Source organism: Podarcis gaigeae, assembly GCF_964106915.1.
Source record: "Podarcis gaigeae genome assembly, chromosome: 3".
NCBI lineage: Eukaryota > Metazoa > Chordata > Lepidosauria > Squamata > Lacertidae > Podarcis > Podarcis gaigeae.
Genome location: NC_139680.1, coordinates 57,184,105 through 57,208,115, shown reverse-complemented (window position 1 = coordinate 57,208,115; position 24,011 = coordinate 57,184,105). Strand labels below are relative to the sequence as shown.

Genomic DNA, 24,011 nt, shown 5'->3' with positions numbered 1-24,011 from the left:
ACCAGCTGCAGCTGTTGAATAGTCTTCAAAGGCAACCACACAGAGTTCACAGCACACAGGCATTAAGGAAGATAGTTAGGTTTGATTCTCGTTCTCATTTAAAGTTTTGTCTTTTTTGGCAGGGCACTGTGAGTTTGATAATATTTTTCAAACTCCTCTTCTCTATTGAAAGAAGGCTTTTCAAAAACAATAAAAGATTGAGCCACAGCTATTATTTTGAAGAAGGAGAAAATATGTAGATTTTTTTAAAAATGTGGTGGGACGTTGCTATCCTATCTGTGCATCTGAAAATTCTCCAGGGAAAGAATGCTTCTTAAGAAAGAAAGAAAAAAAGATGACTGCCTTTTAATAAAAGAAATCTAAAACTGGCTATTGTCACTGCTCTAATATTTACACAGGCTGCTCTGGCAAGTTTTAAAAACTGGGCTCCACTATAAAACCTAAAAATGTCCTGGACACAAAGTTGTTTACATATAATATGAGAAGATATAAAGTTACAGGGCTGGGGATTGGAAGAGATTCTAAAACCATCCTCCGTGTGCTGACGTCACATGGAAACCAGCTGTTGGGATGATGCTAAACGGAACCGTTCTTCAGTTTGCAAAAAGTTGCAAAGTTGATCTAATAGAGTTCCAAGAGCTCTCCTGGTTGAGAAGCTGATTGTTTTTCCTTTCTTTGAACAATTTCAGTATTTTCAGAAGTGGAAGACTTTCACTGCTTTCACTACTACTTCACATTTGGACTGAAATACTTCTGAAAGGTTTTTTTCCTCTATAAAAGGTAAGGTTTTTCTCCTACTTTAAACCTCATTGTTGTTTTATACTCATTTTTAGACTACGATAATTTAAAAAAACATAAAATGAGAAGGGGCTATAGCATTGTGTCTAACAGCTTATTTTGGCATCTGTCTAGTTTTTCCTCTTGATGTGAATGTAGGTCAGTAATCATCTTACTAAGAAATGGATTGATTTTCACTGCCTGAGTCTTGCATGCGTGTGTTCAAGTGCACAGTAGCTGGCTGCAGTTGTGATCAAAAGTAACTGTTTTGTAGCATGTACCTAACTATCTGGCACAGCTGAATGGCTGCGTTGCTGATAAATCAAAAGAAGGCTCTCCCGGAGAACTGACTTGTGCAACCACTTTTGTTCATCTCCGTTAAAACATAACACCTCCTTGGCTGATGTCACCATCTGTTATTTTTAGCTGCTGCCGTCCGTGCCCCAGAAGGGTATTTATTTCAAATTATTTGAACTTGTATGTGTGTTTGTATGCAGAGAGAGTGGGATAGAAGGAGAGTATAATGCTATACAGTTTTGCTTTCTTTTTTAAAAAAAGAAAAACTTGTTTGCTTGACATAGGAAACAACCAGTGGTGCAGATGTCATTGATTGTTGGCATACAGTTTACTGCTGTATTGAGCTACTGACCTTGTCTAGGACATGTTGAAAAGGATGGACGCGCTGCTGTTCCCCAAGGGAAACAAAAGCTGTGTCACACACTGCATGTTAGCTATTTCTTTTAAAAGGAAAAGGCTTCCTATTTACATGGAGAATGAGCTTTGATGTGAATTATCTGCCATGATTCTTCAACCAAGCCTTTATTTTTATTTTTCCCTGACCATATGGGTACAAATAATACAGGAAAGGGAAATTTAATTCTGCTCTCCCAGGGAAGAAAGGATCATCTGAGGAGAATAAGAGATGGAGATAAGGGACAGTCCCCTAAGGAATTTATCCACCATAATACCAGCTTGAGAATTTGGTACAAAATTAAACAGTGACCCAGTTTCCCACGTGTAAATGTCAGGCTTGAGTGTCAGTATCAATGGGAGCAATTAGCAAGAAAATGTGGCAGATCCATAAGCAGCAATGGGAGCAAGTGAAGAGAACATGAATGAAAAGGGAGAAATTTTTTATATATATATATATATATATATATATATATATATATATATATATATATATATGCTTTCGTAGATTTTCACGGGTACAGGAATGCAGGTTTTGGTGTCCTCGGGTGTATATATAATGGGGCAGTATCAAGCATTGTGTGAGGAGGCCTCCTCTTACTCTCCACCCTCCTGTAGTTCCCCAACCCTCTGAAACAGTTTGGAGGGAGGTGCATATGAGGCTGCAGGGGGAGGGAGAGGAAGAAGAAGGAGGAGTTTTGTTGTGCAAGTGGAAGTCTGTTCTGCTAGCAGATGGGCACAGTTGGATATCACCCAAGACGTTGTTGGGTTGGGCCATCTGGATGTGTTTCACTAAGTTGCCCTTCAATGACCACTTTGCTCAAGCCTTCTACTACTATAACGTGATTAATTTGCAAAAAAATGCTTCACAGCTTTTATTGCTGTTACCTTTACAGTAACCCTGCATATAGGGTAACTTTCATTCCCATTTTACAGAGGAGAAGCTGGAGGTCACAAAGTGTCTTGCCACGGAATGAATCTCAACTAGAAGAGGGACTTGGGTCCAGGTTTTCTGAGTCCAAGGCAATTCTCTAACAACGGGTCCATCTGACATGTGCTAATCTGCTGAGAGTGCTTGGGGCAAAGCGGGACCTGTCATAGGGCAAAAGTTTGAGTTATGTGACCTCCAGCTCTTTCCAACCATCCCATTCTATGTTACATGTAATGCAATGACTCCCGTGGTGCTCTTCCAGAACTTGATTGCATTTGGTTGGTCTCCAGTGTGGTTTCAGAAATGTAGTTTGGTGGGAAACAGATTGTACACTGCAAGGATTGCTTTAAGCAACCAAGTACCCGGTAATAATTGCAGAAATGCTTTGTGCTCCTTTGTTTTACATCTACTGAGCTTCACTGCAAAAGCATGCATTGCAAGAACGCAATCAATACGCATTAAGGTGAAATGCATTATATTTATGCTTGTCCTGTAATGCACCTATATCTTAATGCTTCTCAAGATCATTGCTTTTTTACATTGCCTTATTTTATTGCTTTGCACGGGAACCTGCAGATTGACCAGTCTTCATACAGTTGAAGTCAAAGTAATAAAAGTCTTGTAATTCATCTGAATAAGTCTGCTCAGAGGTAACTGTAGCACCCCTCCAAATACTGTGCAGCTTCATTTTGTTAGAAAATCAAACCTAGTGATTTTACATTATTGTAAACTTTTAAAAATATTGAAATGGCTGCACAAGCTCTATTTCAAATGACATTTAGACTGCAAACGAGCTTTCAGGGCAGTGGAAACTTTATGTAAGAATTTGTTTTTGAGCAACAGTCATTTCAGCCCCTGGCAGTCAGCTAGAACTTTGGCCTAAGAAATCGTGGAAGCTTTATCTGCTGACTGTTTCCTAGTTGAAGCCAAGACCTTTGCTTAAACAATCAGTCCCTCTTGGCCACTCCTCATTTTTTTATTAAGAATATTGTGTTGTATTTGAACAGCTCAGTTACCAGCAGTGACCCTCATTTGTAATAAAGCTGCCCTGATTTTTTTCCTGGCAGGTATAAACACAAAAGAATTTACTGGATCCAGAGTCAGCTTTAGAAAGTGAAGCAAAGAGAGGAGAAAAGAGTGAGCCCTTTGGAGCTTCAGAGTCCTGTGAAATGTCTGGGTGAGCTCCAGAGAAAGAAAGGCTTAAATGTTTCATCACGCAGGTGAGAGACACTCAGTAGCATACATATGATTTTAAAGAGGAACGATAAGGAATTTGTCATCCCTTCTCACGCTGCAAATACATACTTGTCTATGGCTACTTTCCTTCCCCAAGAAATATATTGTTTATTTATTGGTTTCATTTATAGATCACTCATCATGTTGACGTAACCCCTGGGTGGTTTCCAACTTATAAAAATATGAAACTAAGATGCAGGCAGCAAAACACCAATCAAAAATATACTTATTTGTCACTGAGGTAGCAAGCCTGTGTCTAGGTTGTGTTTCTTAGGAATATAAGGAGAACACAAGGGTCATTTAGTCCAACCCCCTGCAATGCAGAAATCTCAGGAGGCAAAGGAGGCCATCACCCATTCCTTGGGAATTGACAGATGTTTCCTTCTAGTAGCTCTAGATATTGTTTGTGGTTGCCAAGCAAGACTGCTTTCCATAGTCTTGAGGGGGGTGAGAGAATTCCCCTAAGGAACTTCCTTGACTTCTTGGCATGTACAGTGAAGGACACAAGGGGTGGGGTGAAAGGGGTGCTCCCTGAGCCCCAAACGATATTGTGAAAAGAACTTGATCTCATCTATGATTTGCACACATATAGAGTCTGCTCAGAAGGACTACAGAATGTGCATAGGCCATGCAGGGTCATTGCGTGTCATCCCAACCCTATAAATCTGTTGTACAAACAAACCATGTTGCATGAGCAGGGCTTTGGTGAACTGTCGTTCAAAAAGATGTAGGGAGGAATTCAGTGTGGCGCTGTGGCAATTGTTCTGTAAGTACTAGCATTTTAGCTTGGCAAGCAAAGCATTTTCCCTGTGCGTTGTTCTGGGGATCCCCCCCCCCCCCGGAGCCAATGGGGGGGGGCACAGGAGAAGGAGAAAGGGAGAAGCACTGTTGTGCTAGCACAAATTATTGTGTTGGATTCTGTTAGTGGACTTGTTAATTGAATCCAGTTTACATAATAGTTTTTTGTATTTGGGGTTAGGACATCAGAAATATACAGTAGCATTTTTTTTTAGCCCCCATAAGGAAGGCCTAAAATTTTATTATGGTCATCCTTTCTCCAGCCTTGACAACGTTGGTTTGAATTTAGAAAATAAAATCACAGTATGATTTTAAGCATGAAGAGCATCCTTATTGTGGGATGGAGATAGGTAGACTACAAGGAAGCAGTAGACCACTGACCAATAATCACCTAGTGACTGTTGGTTGCTGGGATATTGGTCTGATCCTGCAAGCTATCTCTTATATTCTTAAGCAGTAATGAATACTCAAAAACACTTAAGACTGATGAGCTCTGCACAGTTAATATACGTGGTTGGCTGCGGGGATTCTTGTGAAGCAAAAGTATAGATTCTGCAAGATTGAAGTCAGAATACCATTGTCGTATAGATCACCCCTCCGTGTTTCTGTGTGTGTGTATTTGTTTATTGGGAAGAGCAAATGGAGAGATTGACTGCATCAGTTCCAAATCATCTTCATTAGCAAACTTACTATCTTTAGATTCTTGGCTGCCTTGTCAACAGAGTGCGAGATAGTAGGACATGGACTGTGTCTTGGTCATTCCAGGCCTAGCAAGATTGGAGGGTTTTGATTTCCACTGCCAGGCACCAGGGAGAACAGAGGTTGCTCAGCATTACCTTGCAAGACTGAGTATCACAATCCTGGACAGCTGCTCATGTTTGAATGTGTACTTTTTATTTTAATGAAAATAAAATTTAATTTAATTTCTTAATTAAGACAAATAGCAGATCTTTTGGTGATTATGCCACACATCTCTTTTTGCATAGGTTTTAAAATTATTTGTATATTGTAAAAATATGTTTAAAAGATAAAGACAAAGAAACTACTTTTCCAAATACAACACTGCAAATGCAAAAATGTAATACTTAAATAAGTCAATCAATTGTGCTTGTGTTCTGATAGACCAAATGCTTAATTTTATGGCATTGCTAATCTATAGACATGTATTTCTGTCTGGATTATTTTTCTTCCAACATAATGTATGTTTTCCATAAAGTTAATCAGAGTCATTCATAAAGTTAATCAGAGCTTTAGTGCTGAACCATGTCTTAATAATAGTAAGTAGTTTACCCATCATAACATTCCATATCTTTCTGCACCATGCTTCTATGATAAGCATTTTTGCACCTGCTAAGAAATTACTTACCAAGATCCTGTGCCTGCTTTTAATTAAATTGTGCAAATCATGTAAATGCTCTGCCTGGCGTATATAGATTATGCAGCTCCTGTTTCATCTTTGAAACATCTTCCGAGAACCTTGTATGGTTTTGCAAAACCATTAGAAATATTTAAAAAATCAACATGTTCAGCATTGCATTTTTAGTAGTCTTGTGAATATAAAATACCACTGGAGTAAAATAAAAATAAAGGCAGTTCCTGCATATGTTGAGATTACAGGAGCTGTCATGCATTTGTTCCTTCTCCACAGATTTTGAATTTCCTCCATTTCCATTTTGCCAGAGATTAAGATCAGAATCCAAACTCACACCCACTCTTCTTGCCAGCTGCCATGGTAGATGATCAAGCCCAATTCTTGCAGCAGTCCAATTCCATTGTGTGATGACAGTGAGATTGGCTTGGAATCCAGTGGATCCCAGGCCAGCTAAGTCTTCACCTTGGAAGGCCCTGTTTCAGAGCTTTCTCTGGTCTCCACTAGTGAAAAATCCACCTGTGTATTGCTTATTCAGCAGGAGGCCAGCTCAGGCAGAACAACTGAGCAGATTGTTCTGTTGTTGTATTGTATGTATTTTAAAGCAAGAGGCATAGAATTATACTCTGCAACCAACCTTTAATGCAGATTGTTTGATTTCCCTGTTTCTTTGCTCTTCTCCTTTGCGCTTGACCCAAAAGCTGGAGCCAGGGGCAAGTAAGGCTTGCTGTTCCGTAACTCCCACACATTCCAGGAAAATCTTAGAAGAGAAAAGAGGTGCACGGGCATTTCTCTGTTCGGCCACTGCAGCTATGGACCTACGGACACAACTGGAGAGCACAACTGAGAGGAACTGGAATAAAGAGAAGATGGAACTTCTGGAGCGCTTTGACAATGAAAGGAAAGAATGGGAATGCCAGTGGAAGGTCATGCAGAAGAAAATAGAAGAGGTATTTTTGGGTTCTTTTCCATGTCAGCAGCTAACATGATGATACTGACTTAAGCAAAGTCCCATAACCTAAAAAGATGCTTTCACCAAAGAATCCATAGGGTTGGAATGAATCAGCCATTGTGTCTATGCCACTGTTCAGAAGCATGGGGAGTTCTTCAGGCACCACTTATTGTATAAACATTGAAGCATGATGCCTTTTGGCACATTGCTGTAGAAAGCATGCTAATGCTCACATGATATTGATGCCAGAAAGGGTGTTGGAAGAATTTGCACTGTGCTTTTAAAACTAAAGGGGTCATGAGCATACCCTTGTATTATGGAACAGCAATCCATGCAAAAAAAGATGCCACGTAGCAAGCTGTGGCCCTGCAAGTGCTGTTGGACTACAATTTCCATCATGCCTGGTCATGAAGTCCAACACACTCTGGGGTGCCACACACTGCCCACCCTAAATCTAGGTGTGCCTTTTTAGACATTGCTTTCTGAGATTAACGTTGACCAATCTTGTTTATTAGCATGTAAAGGAATGTCTTGAATTTGGAATCCAGGGACACGAGAGCAGGACACATTTATTCTGGCTCAGCCCTGCTATATTTATTGATGGCATTCAGTAGCAAGAGAGTACAATAAACAACATACCGCAGGCTAGACACAAACTGTATTTATACACCCTTCACTCATTCGTTCTCTGCCAGTCTTCGCACAGTTCTAACCCATGGGACGAGTTTAGTGTAATTATTGCTGATGCTCCCTTGAGTTGCCGTTTTAGCAGTGTATTTTGTTTACCAGGACATGGAATTTATTCCTGCTGGTGATTCTGTATCTGCTTTGTTGGTTTTCCACATTCACACTATGTGTCTGCATTGATACATCTGCCTGGCGGTTTGCAGCTGAGGTGGCTGATACACCCCACTGGATCTCTGCCATTTTGTGCCTTCAGAGTGAAGTGTAGCTGTTTAACAAGCTCCCTGACCTCTTAGCCGTATTCCTTGTAATGAGGATGCCACTGCTTTGCCCATCAGATCTTTCATTTGTCCATGGAAGAGCATCACCATTCCATATTATAGTTGTTGCCTTGCTAAATCTGTAAACTGATTTGAGATGAAAAGGTAGAATTTGAAGAGGGAGGTGAAATTGATATCTGTCAGTCACTGCAGAGGCGAAATGCAGAAGAGCCACCAGTTGTTATATCTGTCTGTTCCCCTTGGAAAGGAAGCCTAACAGGCTGTTGTGCAATCTGTGCCTATGGTGGTAGAGGTCACAGCTTCCCATAGCAATTGGTCATGAATCCTTAGGGATACTGCTTCCAAGTCAGAACGAATGGAAGAGCAGCTAGAACCATGCTGGATGAGGCCAAAGACCCATCTATTATTATATTATTTATTAAATTTATATACCACCTTTCATCCAAGGATCACAGGTCAGTTTACAATATAAGAACACAAAACTACATAACATAGTAACAAACTAAAACAGTAACCACACACACAGTTGAGTCCTGTGCTCACAGTGGATAACCTGGTGCTGATTGGAAGCCCACCAATAGGATCTGAGTGGCTCTTCTGCTCTGCTTCTCATATCATATGCCTTCTCTACATAGTTTTGTACCAATTATCATGTCCTATTGTGGTGCACCATGTCTTCGGTTTGGTTTTGATGTCCAAGAGTTCGCCCAGCTGGGAGATGCTTCATTTGAGAGTTAGTGTGGTACAATGGGAATCTTTTCAGACCTTGTTCCAGTATGCAACAGCCACATACTCATGCACTTTATGTTTGAAACCGACACCATTTTTGGAAATTGCAGTACTTCCTTGTGAAAAGAAATGATGCTGTAGCAAAAAAAGTTCCAGATATTCCAGCCCACCGAGGAATCCAGACTTTGGAGTCTGATGACACAAGCTCAACATGAAAACAGATATCATCCTTTGTTCATCAAGCTGGTAAGATCACTGTGGTCTAATAGGAGGCTTTTTGTTTCCTTTCCAGCTTTACCAGGAGGTAAAATTAAGGCGTGAGAGCAATATGAATGCCTCTGAGACTAAGGCCATTCATAGCAAGGCGCAGACACGACCCATACATTCCCCCTCTTCAGTATGGAGCGACACACCAGGACTGAACTCTTTTTCAGCAGACAAAGAGAGTTTTCTCGGCAAGGCAGAAAAGGAGAGCAAGGATGCAAAAAACAAGGGAAGAAACCATGCTTTTGCAAATGATACTCTGGCCTTTGAGAGTTACAAGGAATCTGAAGATTGCCCAGGCTTGAAAACAACCAAGAATTACACACAGGATCTCAATATTGTGAGTAAACCAGTAATGGGTATTTCAGTTAGGGAAAGTGAAGGTAGCCCAGGCTTCAACCTCTAACATGTCAACACTTTTTTATAATTGGCTGTTTAATGGATGGACTTGATGTGTTCAGCTCATCTGAGTCTATTCCAAGTCCACTGGAAGGTGACAAGATCAGATCAGCCTGTGCTGAGCTGAACTGAATATGTGTGAAAACATGCTAACTACAGATCTAAGAAAATGAATGTCACGCTGCCCTCTGTCCCCAAAATATATCTCCTGGGTGCTGAGGATTCCGGAACTTGTCAGTCAAGCCATGCAGACTCTTCTGTTTGCTGTTTTTTGTTAGCATAGCCTTTTTGCTGCAGTTTGTGGTCTGGTTTAGACATAAAACTGATTTGCTGTGAACTATTACTTGTAAGTGGGAAATCAGCCTCAAAAATAAGTGCCCTCTGCGATTCCTCCTTTCCCATGTGGTACAGTTTCTCCCGGTTATTCCTTTTCTTGGTTTGCCATTACATATCAATTTAAGTCACAATTAGCATAAAAACAGATTCCTTCATATCTGTGATTTCCAGAAATTACAATTACAGTTTCCAATTTGTAGGAGGACCTGGGCTGATGACCAAGTCTTGGGGAGAGGGGAAGATACTTTGGAAATGGAAGGAGGAGGAAGTGAGGCAGGATTGTGGCCTATTCATAAGGCTAGCTCCTGATTTGGTAAACCATGGTGTGCAGGGTTTTTGCTTTATTTATTTGCCTTTTTACAAAAAAGTACTCAAGGTGGCTTGGTGCAGAATAAAACATCAAAATCACAGACATAACTACACAATAATGTAAATAGCAGATAGGAGAAGTTATGGCTCTACCAGGTCTGTATCTTTTGTGATGTGGCCCTTCTTTAATTACCTCTGAAATTGAAAACATAGGCTATAGCTGTGTTTACAGCTGTTCTAGAAATTTGATAAGAACCTGATCACACTAAAAGATTGCTATTTGTATTTCTAGGCTCTTAAAGAACTTGCCAAAGTAAGTGAAGATTTGTGCAGCTACCAAGAGGAAATCCGCAAGAAGTCCAACCACAAAAGGTATCACTACTCTAGATGTTCTTACTTGGGCACATTGGAGACACAGGGCCACATGCAAGCAACTGGGAAACGTTGAATGTGAGCTGGAGAAATGTTCACAATACTTTAGTCTTTAATCAGGGTGGAGACTCTGTGGCCCTCCAAATGTTGGACTCCAACTCCCATCAGCCCCAGCCAGCATGGTCAAGGATGATGGGACCTGTAGTTCAGCCACATCTGGGCAGGGAAGGCACAGGTCCCCCATCATCACTTTACGTGTCCTTGGAGAGAGAGAGAGAGAGAGAGAGAGAGAGAGAGAGAGACAGACAAATTCCTAGTCCCTTCTACTTGTAATAAAATTGCTTTACCTTAAATCCAGTTCAAAGCTATGCCCACATCACATATTAGATCTGGTTGTGAAAGAAACAGCAGCCTGAGGCTCCTGTTAAAATCCTCCCCTCATTTGAGGCAGCTGAGCAGTGAAACCACATTTTAATCCTTTCAAGGGACTCGCTCCCAAAAGTTCTTCCTCCGACATTAAAAACATTATAAAAGAAAGGCATGCTTTATAGGCTGTCCCCCAGCTTTAGTTGCCTGTGGAGCTCAAAGGTGAAAGACACATTGGTCTTCTCTCTTTCGCACAGAGGCAGTGACAGTTAGTCACACTCGAGTGCCTTGGATAGCTGTGACTAACCTAAGTTCTCGTTTGGGCCCATGATTTGATTCACAGGGAAGTAGGAAGTGCTTCTGTAATCCAGCAAGTGTTGTTGCTATCTGATTAAAATTCCTTTTCTCTCCAAGGAACGGCTTGCCAAAAATATATACAAACATCGCTCAGGTTAGCCAGTTCTTCTGGGAGATGCTGGTGGGCCCCTAGGATAGTTCTCTTAAGGGATCAAAGATGAGATTACAAGAACCTTGGGCAATGATGTGTTTTGTTATGTTGTGCTGCTGATTTGGTACCCTGGCATGTTGGAAAGAAAGAGATTTCAAGATATTTGCTGTGTAGAATGATCACACTCCTCATGGGCTTCATAGAGGTGTGGGCCTATTGATATAGGTAGGTAGGTAGGTAGGTAGGTAGGTAGGTAGGTAAACAAACAGAACATGGACTGAGTCCCCACTTCAAGTCCTACATTGACATTCTGAAACTGTTGCTGGACTGATTTGTGTAATAGATTTGTGTAATAGTTAAATCACTGCTGATTAATATAAAATATTTTTCTTACATATGTAGAAAGAAGTTTTTTCCCTTCCTGGGAGAATCTGCTGAAACTGAAAACGCACTGATCACGCAAGAGATGAACCATGGGCGTAATCATGACCCACAAACAGTTTCAATTGCATTTGATACAGAAGAGCAAAACAATAAGAAGAACTTGATGGGCATTAACAGGTGTTCAAAGGAGATGCCACCGAGCCCTCTTGCTGGAGTTGAGAAAACAGGCTTTTTTCCCTGGCAGAAAAGAGAAGCCCCTCCTGTGCCTCCAAGAAGCACTTCCCGGCACTTGGCCAGCTCTCTCGCACAGGTTTCTGAAGCATTAGCAAAAGAAACAGGGCACAAAAGCAGTTGCGAGACCCAGGAGGACCAGGAAGAAAGTGCATTGACTCGCCTGCCTTTTGCAAAGCAATGTGATGCTCCAATGCCACTGACAAATGAATGGAAATCTGTTAGTGGGCCTGCTATGGCTACCACGGTACCCACTGAGAAAAGGGATCAGTCCCTTGAATGCAAGCTGCCTGCAGGGTTTTCTCATAACACTTGGTCTCATGATGCAAGTAAGGTTGGGAATAGTCCTAAAAAGGACTCTGCCTCACATTCTGTCCAGAAGAGCTGTTCTGACGGAAATATGGTGCCCCAGAAACAACAGCATCCTATATCGCAAAGCAGTGTGCATTATAGCAGGGACTTATATGCCCCTGTGTGCAACACTCTGGGTGATTCCGGCTATGGAACTGGAAAGACTCAACGAAATGAAACGCTGGAGGCAAAAATTGACGAGTTCAACAGAACTGTGTTTCACACAGATAAAGGCCACAAGTGTGTGGAATGGAACCCAGTGGGGCCAGTGCTGTCTGGAGACCCCAAACCCCGCCCCATAGTTCAGGACGGTGTGGCCAGCAGGGCGCAAAAGGAAGAGCCAGCCTGTGTTCTGAATCCCAGGCTCTCTTTAAAAATGGATGAGAAAGCCTCCAAGCCCAGCAAAAATGCCAAAGCCACAGGGCAGCAGAGGCAGCTCAATGGACTCCTAAGTGGTTACCAGCATATGCTCCATGAACACGATTGGAAGCCAAGCAATTTGTCTGGCCGCCCGCGATCCGCAGACTCCAGATCCAACTATGGGGTCGTCGAGAAGCTTCTGAAGAACTATGAAAAGTCAACCGCTGCATGGAACTCAAAGCTCCACAAAGAGCGCTGGCTGGCACCCAGTTCGGAATTGGCGGGTGGCAGCTGCGAGAAATTGGGCCACTATTTTGAAATGCTCCAGACAGATCAAGGGAAGCAGGAGCAGCCGAAAAATTCAACCAGGCACGTTGGGCTTTATGCCAAGCATGGCAAAGAGAAGCAGAAATTTCCTGAGGTATGCCTTTATAATGAAAGTTGACCCATTTGTCACATTTTGACCCTACTCTTCCTTGCAGAAGCTTGAGGCGGCACATGTTGTCCAATATGGCCTTCCTTGAGTTTCTTTGCCCCTGGGCCTCTTGCACCCACACAACAGTGCTGTGAGGTAGGCTAGCCTGAGGGAGTGACTAGCCCAAGTCACTTAGTGAGCTTCAGAGATGAGTGGGATGGGTGGGTTGGTTCCTTAACAAATCAAATACAGTATCAGATGCAGCATACACAGCTCTCTCAGTGTTCCATTTGCATTTTGCACCATCTGTTATAGGAGAAATTTTAGACAGAGCTCTCAAGGATGATTTATTACAATTCCCAATCTGACACTGCCCGAAAGTGCTTCCCAATTGCTGCATGCTCAGTCCATTGTGGAACAGATTGTGTGAATTAGGAACAATGGTCTGCTGAGTGGGTTTTCCATCTGCTCATTGGAGCCCTGACCCCATAAGACATCACAGAATTAGTGCAAGGATATGATAATAACTCGTTGATGTAAAAGGATTCAAAAGGCATGAAAAATAATAGAAAATAAATGTACAAGCAAGGAGGATTGGCATTCATCATCTACTCAAATGTCTTTAAATATTACATGTTGAAAGGCAGAAATGATCGCTGGCTGGAGTAAGGTTGAATTGATTGTAAAGTTCCTGTAAAAATAGTCCCAAAATTGGACAAAGCGGGGAAGAATATACATTTTGTACAACCCACAGATTGTTCATTTTCTGTTGCTGATATTCCATTGATTTTACTGGAACCATGCTAATATTTCATTTTATTATTCATTACTTGTCTTCCTTAAAATATTTATAGGCTGCCCTTCTGAGCAAAACTCCTCCAGGGTCTAAAGACCTTGATGCACATAGAGAGAACAAAGAGGAGAAGCTTGCCATGTTCCTTTAAGAGTCTGCCTTTGTTTTAATAATTCTTCCACTTCCAAGGCAGCAAGAAAATATCTTAGCCATTCATTTTGTAACAGCAGTTAGACAACACGGTCCTGGTAAAGGAGAAGTAATTTTATTATGCTGTTACCAGTTCCTTGCCATCAATTTCCTTTTGAACCATGTCATTAGGCTTCTAGGAATACAATACAATACAGAAGCAATTTTGCTGTTTTATCCCAAGAACCAGGAAATGAAAAGGATTGATAATGGAAGCAACAGCAGACTCGGCGGTGGCTGAGGGTGTCCATGTGTGAAGTTAGTGGCATCCTCCTGGGACACTGCTGCACTCATCAGGATGGGGGTGGTGGGAGGCTAGATGGTGAGACTGGGGAGTCTTTGGCACAGTGGTAACACCTCATCCCTCTTTCAGTTAGTACAATGGCTCATGATGGATAACTCATTCAGTACGTGGATTTCAGCCCCATGTTGGGCAATAGATTCCTGCATTGCAGGGTGATTTTACTAGATGACCGTCTGGACGCTTCCAGCTCTACAATTCTATGGTTCTGTTAGTCACTGAGGGGACGCCACTGCTTCTGCCTGCCACTACCCCCGCAAGCTGCCACTGAGCAGCTATCCACATTGGCCACAGGAAGAAGGCAAAGAGTAGGGCAGAAACTAGACATTATATGCAAGATGGTAGCCCAGCTGTCCTTGTTTAGCTTGGAAAGTTGATTGAAAGATGGGGCGTTTAGGGGTGAAGAAGCAACTGTGTCGGGAAAAGATTGCGCATATCCCTCCCTACTTTCCCACTCCAAAAGTCCTTTTCTAAAAACAGCTTTTCAAATTAAAAAAGGGGGAATTGTAAGGAGTGTACTTCTGTGGAAGAGCTGTAGCAGTTGTCAGAAACCACAGGCGGGGAGAGTGCTCTTGTGGCTGCAGGTTTTTCACAGGCGTCTGGTTGACCGCTGTGGGCATGATCCAGCAGGTTCTTCTTCCATTCTTATGTTCTCAGAGCAACTGCTTTGCATGGAGTAAGCTCCAGGTTTAACCCCCGGAATCTCCAGGCAGGGCAATTGCCAGTCATGGTAGACAATACTGAGGTAGATGGTCTAATAGCATGAGGCAGCTTCCTATGCTCCTGTCTACTTCAGAGCATTCCTAGACATGCTCACAGCATTGACCGTGGCCTCACTGGCGGAGGAAGAGGGCGGAGGGGGAGCGCACTGCCCCTAACACCATGATCCCAGTGAAGTGCCATCACGGCTGCCCTCCCTCCACGCTGGGCGCCACGCCCCCAGGACACGCACCATGCCCCTGCAGGTAGCGTACCACACCCCTGCGACACATGCCATGCCCCAGGCAGCATGCCATGCCCCCGGGACACACGCCAATCATGCTTCCAGTGAAGCTCCGCCACTGCATGGCCTGAAGCCTGAGCCATTACTGTTTGATTTCCCAAGAGTCATCTATCAACACCCACCATGATAAATTAGGGAAAGGTGGTGGCAGAGAAACATTTCAGAGAGTCTTCTAGGCTCTGTCATGCTCTGAAAGGTGTCATTGGGAGTGCAATGGTCCCCAGAGGCCCTACTGATTCAAAGTGAACACATCAGGTTACTTTCAGATAAGTCACCAGATGTGCTCCAAAGTCATCACAATTAAAGGAATAGGAAGTTGGGTGCAGAGTCTGCCCACCCATAATTCTGTGCCTAGCACAGCTGTCCCTGCAAGACAGTGGGCATTTGGTTGCATCACACAGTCAGTTTCCCATCAACAAGCAATAAGCTTTTGAAAACCTGACTGTACGCTGAGAGGTGTGAGTGGCATCAGGGATGGAGCCACCACACAACCAGTTCGCTCCGCAACCTGCTTGACTTCATCCAGCTTTGGCCATGTGCAGAGAGAGGGTTGTGTGTTTTAGCTCCCATTTAGAGTCTCCCATGCATATTTTGTGTCTTACTAGCATGCCACATATTTCTTTGACACATGCAGGAGTTCCTCTGTCCTTACATCTTTGCATTGCTATGTTATAGTAAACAACACATTCTCTGGACCTTTTAATAGCCAGCGGCCACCTGTTGTAAGGCTAGTCATTCTCTTTAAATTCCACGAATGCTTTTTGAGGGGTTTTGTTCTGACTTTGTTACCCAAGCAGCCACATTTGTGTTTGTAGGTGTCTGCGCCAGCTAAGCAGTCAAATGCGAAAGGCTTCTCTCGGCCAGCTCGGCCAGCAAACAGACGTTTGCCTTCCAGGTGGGCCTCCAGGTCGCCATCAGCCCCACCAGCTGTGAGAAGAGCTGCCTTGAACGAACTTTCTTGAACTTCTGTTGCGGGATCTCAGTGGTTCTGAACTCAAGAATGGATCTGGTGCTGTTATTAAATCTCCATATGGACTCTCTTTTCGATGTTCCTGACCACAACCAGATCTGTGTAATCGTATTTTGGTCAACAGTGACCTTGCCCTTGGACTTGTTGGAGTCACTGTTTCAATTCTTAGACCATCCTTCCACAGTCTTCAGTGTTTTTATCAACTAGATAAGGATGTCCCTTCCTCATATGTATATATAATTTTATAATTCGCGACCATTGTTTTCCTTTGAATGACATATGCCAATAGTTATCTCCTCAATCTTTTTTTAAAAAGAAATTACATAATGTATAATCCTGTATATTCTTACTTTCCCCACAAAGAGCAGGAAGAAATGCTGTATGCATGATCATGTGTTTGTAGGTGCATGTGTTGAAATAGGAAGCATAACTGTATTTAGGTGAGAGAAATAAGTCCCAGTGCTGAAATTGAAATTATAACATTTGTTTATATACTTGCATATACACTTAAAAAAGTTTCTGTTTTATTCTGAAAGTTCAGCATATAGCCCTGGCAATAATAATATTTTGTATATCTTTTACAGGTTTCACAGGTCTAGTATTTGATATACAAAAACTAAGAAATGCATTTTGGGGGGTAACTGTAGTGAAAAGGCATTTTATGGTATGTACCAGGAGCAGTTTTGCTCAGTGAATCGAGTCTTCATTAATGCTTATTTAAACGTCACTTCTTTAAACTTTACTATGCTAGGCATATGTTTCAGAATTAAAAACCTAGTGTTTACACCTACATTAGGCCTTTATCAGTACACAGACATTCCAAAAAATAATGCTTGCGCTTGCCATTTGCTATAACATCACTCAGTGAATGGACTCTAATAGATTTGTTCAACCAGCCGTGTGTGTTGAACAGAGGAGAAAGATTGAGACGGATATCCAGACAACAGCTGCACTTACACTATCAAATCCTGACTTTACAAACCACACTATGCTAGAGCTTGGTGCAGCTCACTCCTACCGCTTGCTCCTCCCTTTATGCAAACAAAGAAACAAGCCAGGAAGCAATTAAAACTTATGAATCTTGCTTGTTTGGAAGCCATTAAGAAGAGTTCCTGGGTCACATATATGCGGAAACTCTGGTTGATACTGCTTCCAGGCTTGTTTCCCTACGTGCATGAAGGCTGTGTACAGGTAGGTGCATGGAAGCCAGGCAAATCCTGGCTTTAAAAGCTTTAGGACAGAACGATACCTTCACTGGCCTCAGGGCTTCTAGTACAACTTAACCCACATGTTGACATGTTGGTTTCCTTGCTAACTGCTGTCAGCGATGCGGATTGAGATGATGAAACACACTGATGCTGCCCAGACATGTAGTAAGATGAACTCCATGACGTGAAGGAGAACATGCCAGAGTGGCTGGGGCAGCCCAGTCAGATGGGCAGCATATAAGTATTATTATTATTATTATTATTATTATTATTATTATTAAACATGATGAGTGCATGCTGGTTCTGCACACTTCCATTTCCCCTGAAATACTTGTAATAAAAGTGTAGCTGTCATATTTACCATTAATGTTAGGATTTGGGCAAGTGGCAGGGCTTAACCTAAGCTGTGCTTTTGAGCCAATCCCCACTCCCTCCCCCATTATGATTGTCCAGGCTGCAGTCAAAGTCTCAAGTCTAGGAAGATGGAGCTCATCACTTCGTTTTAAATGAAAGCAGAAGAATTATCAACCAATGAAGTACTAGAGGACTTCAGAGAGCCAAGGCAACTGCCACATTCTGCTCCCATGAGCGCTATGAGTGGCTCTCGGTTATGAGGTTAGCTTTCATTCTGGCAGAAGCCTGACATAGAGTACATAAATATTGCATCAAGATAGGATTGCTGTGGTGCCAGAAATCCTAGACTGATGGCATTAGAAGCATGTATTTGCCATCATCTGTCTCTATGTTGTTGGCTGTTAATATGCTATGTGCGTAGCCCAGTTTATACACTCTTCCTAAGAGTCTGAATGGAATATAGATCCTCCTGAACTGCCTTGTTAAGTGTCATTTAAAAAAATGCTGCCTTCATCGTCGTGAATGTTCATCTCTCTGAGAATTTTGCAGGAGAAATGAACAGCAACCCACGTGGAATACTAGGGTGAACGTAATATTTTTAAGGAAATAGGTCGGTCCAAAATAGTCACACTATTACTCTTCTCATGAGAAAAGTCAGACACTACCCCACTTGAAGAAAAAGAAGGAATCTAAATTATTTGCCACATTAACCCATCAACAGATCAGACCCTAACATTTTATTGCCTTGAAATATGTATCATTGACTGTTCTGGCTAGGACTGGTGGGTATTATAGCTCCAACAACATTTGAAGGGACACAGGTCCTCCACCACTGATTTAAAAGCTAAAACAATTCTGTTCTCACAATGGCCACCCAGTTGCCGGCCAGAAGCCCACAAGCAGTGCAGGAGCAGACCCCTCACTTAGGATTCCCAGTAACATGTTCAGAGGCATACTGCCTCCAGCAGTGGAGATAGCACATCAATACTGCAACTAGTAGCCTTATCCTCTACAAATCCTCTTAAAGCCACGACATTTCATGACAGTGAATTCCATGATGTGGAGAAGTCTGTCCTAAATCTCACCAGCATTCAGCTTCATTGCATGATTCTGGATTCTAGCATTAGCTGAGAGGAAGAAAAACCTCTCTTTATTCACTTTCTCCACACTATGTGTAAACATATACACTTCTATCAGGTGTGCCACCCCCATTTACTCAACTTTTTTCTGAACTGAGAAGCCCCAAATGAGTCGCTCTAGTCCTGTTGTCATTTTGGTTGCCTTTCTCAGAAGCTTCTCCAGCTCTACAAGCACAGATCTGGCCACAGGATCTGTTGCTTAAAAGAATCTCAGGTAATAGGGGCTAGGAAAGGTTTCTTCTTGAGAACTGAAGAGACAGTACTGGTATATATGGACCAATAATCTTATCTTACTTTGAGGCAGCTTCATATGTTTAGCAGCTGATGATTGAGGGAACACTTGCTACATGGTTGCACCATTATTCCTCTTCCAAATTATTTCTGTGTCACAATGATCCCACAGACGAGCTGATCTTGTCTGAAGGGGAAATCATGTTGACTATTTACTGTGCAGTTTTCTTTTTGACAGAAAAATTCACAGAATACTTGAAAAGTGACCAGACATTATACTGTAGAATTATACCAATTCTTGGCAGAACAGGCAACGTATGATCTAGCTGACTTGCCTTGTGAATGAATTATGATAAAAACTTTTTAAAAATTGCCTGTGAGGTATCTGAGAGGATTCCCCTGCCCCTCTAATTGACATGAGACTAATCTACAGGAGCCAACTTATTTCCTGACAAGTTTCATGGCATGTAAAAGTTCACTGGTGAAGCTTTTACCACTAGGCATATTGGGGAAATCATCACTTGAATTTCCTCCTGACACATTTTTTTTAGAAAGACTTGATGTGACTTCCAATAAATACAAAACATACATTTGAAATAATACCATAAAAAGAGCAACATATAAAAAACCTCACCCTACCCCATAAAAATTGACACAATCAGCATCAGCACAAGAAAGAGTCAATAGCCAACAATCACCAGAAATAGATAATAACAAACACCCTATCGTAATGGCTGGGAGCAGAGGAATGTCTTCACCGGATTCTTTTTTTAACAACAAAAAAAATAGTAATATTGGTTCCAGGCAGGCCTTAGTGGGAAAAGTACTCCATAGGCAGGGAGCCACAAACGAAAAGGCCCCGTCCCTTGTTTGATTGTAAGTTGCTTTGGACTGCCCTGGGCAAGATAATAATAATAGAATAATAATAATAATAATAATAATAATAATAATAATAATAATACCACCTTTATTGTCAATGTCCAACCTGTGTACAATGAAATTAACTGAGCAACTAAGATTAAGCAACTAACAAATTTAGTAACTAATAATAATAATTAATAATTATTATTGCTGCTCTCCAAACTTGTCTCAGAGGTGAAATCCAAAGGAGGGTCTCAGATGTTGAGCTTAATGCATAGCAGGTTCATGCCAAAAGAGGCTATTGAAGGCAAAGACAGGAAAACCATTTGGAAATCTATGTCGATGCTTGAATTACTGTGGAAAAGGTTGCTGCACTCTTGTATGAAGTAAATCCTCCATTTAACCTATGTTGGCTTATCTTTTCAAAGCTCGTTCATCAAATGATAGCATGGTAGTTTAGTCTGCTTTTGATTTCTGTCACTTTACCAAATGACAGCTACAATTTAAGATTAATGAATGGTAGGTAGCATCCCCTTGTATATAGACCTAATTAAGGCTGCAATCCTATACCCACTTATCCTGGAAAGTCCCATTGAACTCAATGGTATTTACTTACTGAACTACACCATAAGAAACCCTTGTGGTAATTAATCTTAAATCGATCAATGGCAAATTGAATAGGATGTTCTTTCCTCAATTAAATAATGTGTAGTCCCTTTTTTGTTTGTTTTAGCATTTAGATAAGTACGTGGCATTTGAATTCAATATGCAGATAGGTAGTTCGTTCATTGGCTGTGTTGATTTTAGATGCTTCCATTAAGCCTGTTTAAATGGAGCTGTCATGGCAAAAAACAACTGATGGCTTGCAAAAGAAGCTTCAGTCTGATCTGATAGCTATAGCTCTTCTAAGCAGCAACGATGGAATGAAATGTGTTAGCAGTTGAGTGTATAAAGGAGGATTATGACTGAAATGTGTGGTGTACGGTTTCAAATATGCCGTGCTGTCCTGCTGGGAATTCCAAGGAAGCAACTCAAATTGTTTCTGGGAGGACAGTTTCAGAGGTAAAGAAGACCACAGGCAATAGTTTGAGACACAGAGGACCATGGCATTGGTGATGGGTTCAGCATCCCTTCCCCGATTCCTGCGTCAGCCTTGCGCCAACCAATTCAGAGTTGATTCCATAATCACAGGGTTAGGAAACGAAGCTGGTGGTAGAAGGGAAAGGGTACTTCAGGGAAGACCGAGGACGGAAAGTAGTGTGGCATGAAGGTCTACCAGTTACTAGTAATTTGAACTAGAGTCATTTCCTTTCCCAAGAATCTGTAGCAGCTTAAGTTAGTGGGGGGAAATGTAACCATTAGGCCCTATGGCCATTCCGGCTGGAACTGATGGATTTGGTAGTTCAATATATCTGGAGAGCACCTGGATGGGGAGGGGGATTCTAGACTCAAGACAGCATTCTCCACTTTCCCATCCTGTGTCTTGGTGCAGATGTATGCCCTTTTGAAAATAAAATTAGCCACAAGCACATATTGAGGCTTTCTTATGCTGCCTTGCTTTTGAAATGTGTTGTTGCGGTTTACATAGCCATTGAAATAAATCCAACTTGTGGTTTACAAACCTGACTGAGGCTGAACTGAAGTGTTGAACCAGCAAAGGCACTGGCCATCTCTGGCACAAAGGACTCAGCTGCTGACCTGCAACTTCTCCAGCTTTAAACACATGTCAATGGGATACCCTCCTCCATTGTATGGGATGAACCTTCTTCACAAAGGAAGTAACTCCTGGCAGAATAGGGAGTTCATTTAGGAAAGACTGGAGGAAGTGTTTCAGATGACATGTGATTATACCTCAGAAGCACTGGTTTTTCTGGCCAATTCACTGGGGTTTGGGCTACATTACTTGAATCTGGATCTCATTGAAATAAATGTGGAAATACTTAATTTGGATCCCATTCACCCATTCGGTGAAATCCATACAATAACATGGCTCTGTTCTGGTATATATGCCCAAGACCTAAATCAATTTGTTGTTGTTGTGTTGTTTTTTGCCCAGTTTCTTTTTTATTGAGCAACAAAAATGGACAATGCACATGAAGTGAAAAACAAACATTATCAGCAAAGTAAGTTCAACACAAGGACCTTTTGATAATAAAGTCAGAAGAAAAAAAAAAATCAGGAGTGAATGAAATGGATAAAATTATAAATGGGGTATAAGAATACAAGTGACATTGTTGTTGTTGTTGTTTAGTCGTTTAGTCATGTCCGACTCTTCGTGACCCCATGGACCAGAGCACGCCAGGCACTTCTGTCTTCTACTGCCTCCCGCAGTTTGGTCAGGCTCATGTTTGTAGCTTCAAGAACACGCTCCAACCATCTTGTCCTCTGTCATCCCCTTCTCCTTGTGCCCTCCATCTTTCCCAACATCAGGGTCTTTTCCAGGGAGTCTTCTCTTCTCATGAGGTGGTCAAAGTATTGGAGCCTCAGCTTCACGATCTGTCCTTCCAGTGAGCACTCAGGGCTGATTTCCTTAAGAATGGAGAGGTTTGATCTTCTTGCAGTCCATGGGACTCTCGAGAGTCTCCTCCAGCACCATAATTCAAAAGCATCAATTCTTCGGCGTTCAGCCTTCTTGATGGTCCAGCTCTCACTTCCATACATCACTACTGGGAAAACCATAGCTTTTACTATATGGACCTTTGTCGGCAAGGTGACATTGTACATTGAAGGAAATAGGAAAGGTTTGCCAGCCCATGTGGCTGTGATTTTGTATTTTTGTTTAGTTTTTTAAGAGAGGTCATTGTACAATTACCGTATTTTTCACCCTATAGGACGCACTTTTTCCCCTCCAAAAATGAAGGGGAAATGTGTGTGTGTCCTATGGGCAAAATTCAGGCTTTCGCTAAAGCCTGGAGAGCAAGGGGGGTCGGTGTGCACCGACTCCTCTCGCTCTCCAGGCTTCAGGAAGCTATCCGCCCCCCCAAAAAATTAGGTGTGTCCTATGGGCTGTGCATCCTGTGGGACGAAAAATACGGTACATTAATTATTGCAGATCTTATTAACCACAGCAATTGTATTCAAAGTATATTGCATGGACAGGTGGGGGGGGTAGAGATTTAACTGTTAATGCCACTGTGTGGGCCTTTAAACACTGATGATCAAATCTCTTCACTTTCCCATGATGAAATCTGAAATAGCCCCTGAATACATAGATAGATGTTTCTGCATAGGAGAATAAAATAATCTGAACTAGACCTTTAGGGGGATTTCTTTTCTTTTCTTTTTTCTTTAACTTTTTATCTTGTTAACCAACATGAAACAAGGCCTTTTGAAATATTCTTTCTCTCATGTTGTTCCCGGGCAAGTGAAACCACAATCAGCTGAAGGCTTTTGCCTCTTCCGTTACCTCAAATTCATATATAATCATTAAGTGTAGCATACAGCTCTGTAATCAAAACCAACAAAATCTTGTTGACATTCCAAGTCCAGATCAAATCTGTCCTTGCCCTCACTGTTTCTTGAGGTGGCAGGCTGAAGAAGTTTTATACCTGCATTATCTTCAAGCAAAAGTATCTGGAATGAAATGGCACATATAGAGTGTTTGTGCAGAAAGGGTTTGATAATGTGGAATTATGGAGAGAGAGGGAGAGAGGCCACAACCATATCTTAATGTAGCATCTTAACTAGCTACAAACTCCCTCCTTACACAGTTTTAAACTGGCATGTATCTCTTTCTGACATGACCTGAGCATCTGCAGTGACTCTTGATTTTTGTTACTACTTTTTTATTTTTTTATTTTTAAAAGTGCATTTGGCGTTGAAGGTATCCAATATAATTGTTTTCCTCCAGTTGTATGGCAGATTATAGCTTGTTCCATTTATTATTTCACAAAATGTGTTTAGAATTTCCTCTTTGAGCTAGTCTCACAAATGCAACAGCTCATTTTTGTGCCAAAGAAAGACAAACATCTTAAGACAAATAAAAATAAAATCCCAGAGAATGACAACTAATTAATTTTCCATGGTAAAATGCTATCCCCGAGGCTGCCTGTGGAAAATACCAGAAGGAGAATTTAAGAGCAGAGAGGGTGGAGGAGTGGCAAGGAAAATATGGTTTTGGTCATGTTTACATTCCTCCATTTGCTTTGCTCATATGTTCTAATACATGTTGAAGAGGGACTTGAAATTTGGCCAAGGTGTGGGCAAACTCTCCATGTGAAAATTGTATGTGCTGAGTGTACAGCAGTCTGACAGGAAGGTGCGGGAGGAGATACTTCATG

General features: G+C 41.8%; 1 protein-coding gene across 1 annotated transcript in view; it reads left to right on the top strand.

The window, feature by feature from the left end:
* Positions 1 to 6,570, top strand: part of MTCL3 (MTCL family member 3) — a 30,137-nt gene extending 23,567 nt beyond the window's left edge. The window contains exons 8-10 of the mRNA XM_083731120.1: positions 690 to 780; positions 3,466 to 3,618; positions 6,503 to 6,570. The gene's annotated coding sequence lies outside the window, so the exon portion shown is untranslated. The remainder of the gene's footprint in view (positions 1 to 689; positions 781 to 3,465; positions 3,619 to 6,502) is intronic.
* The last annotated feature ends 17,441 nt before the right edge of the window (positions 6,571 to 24,011 follow it).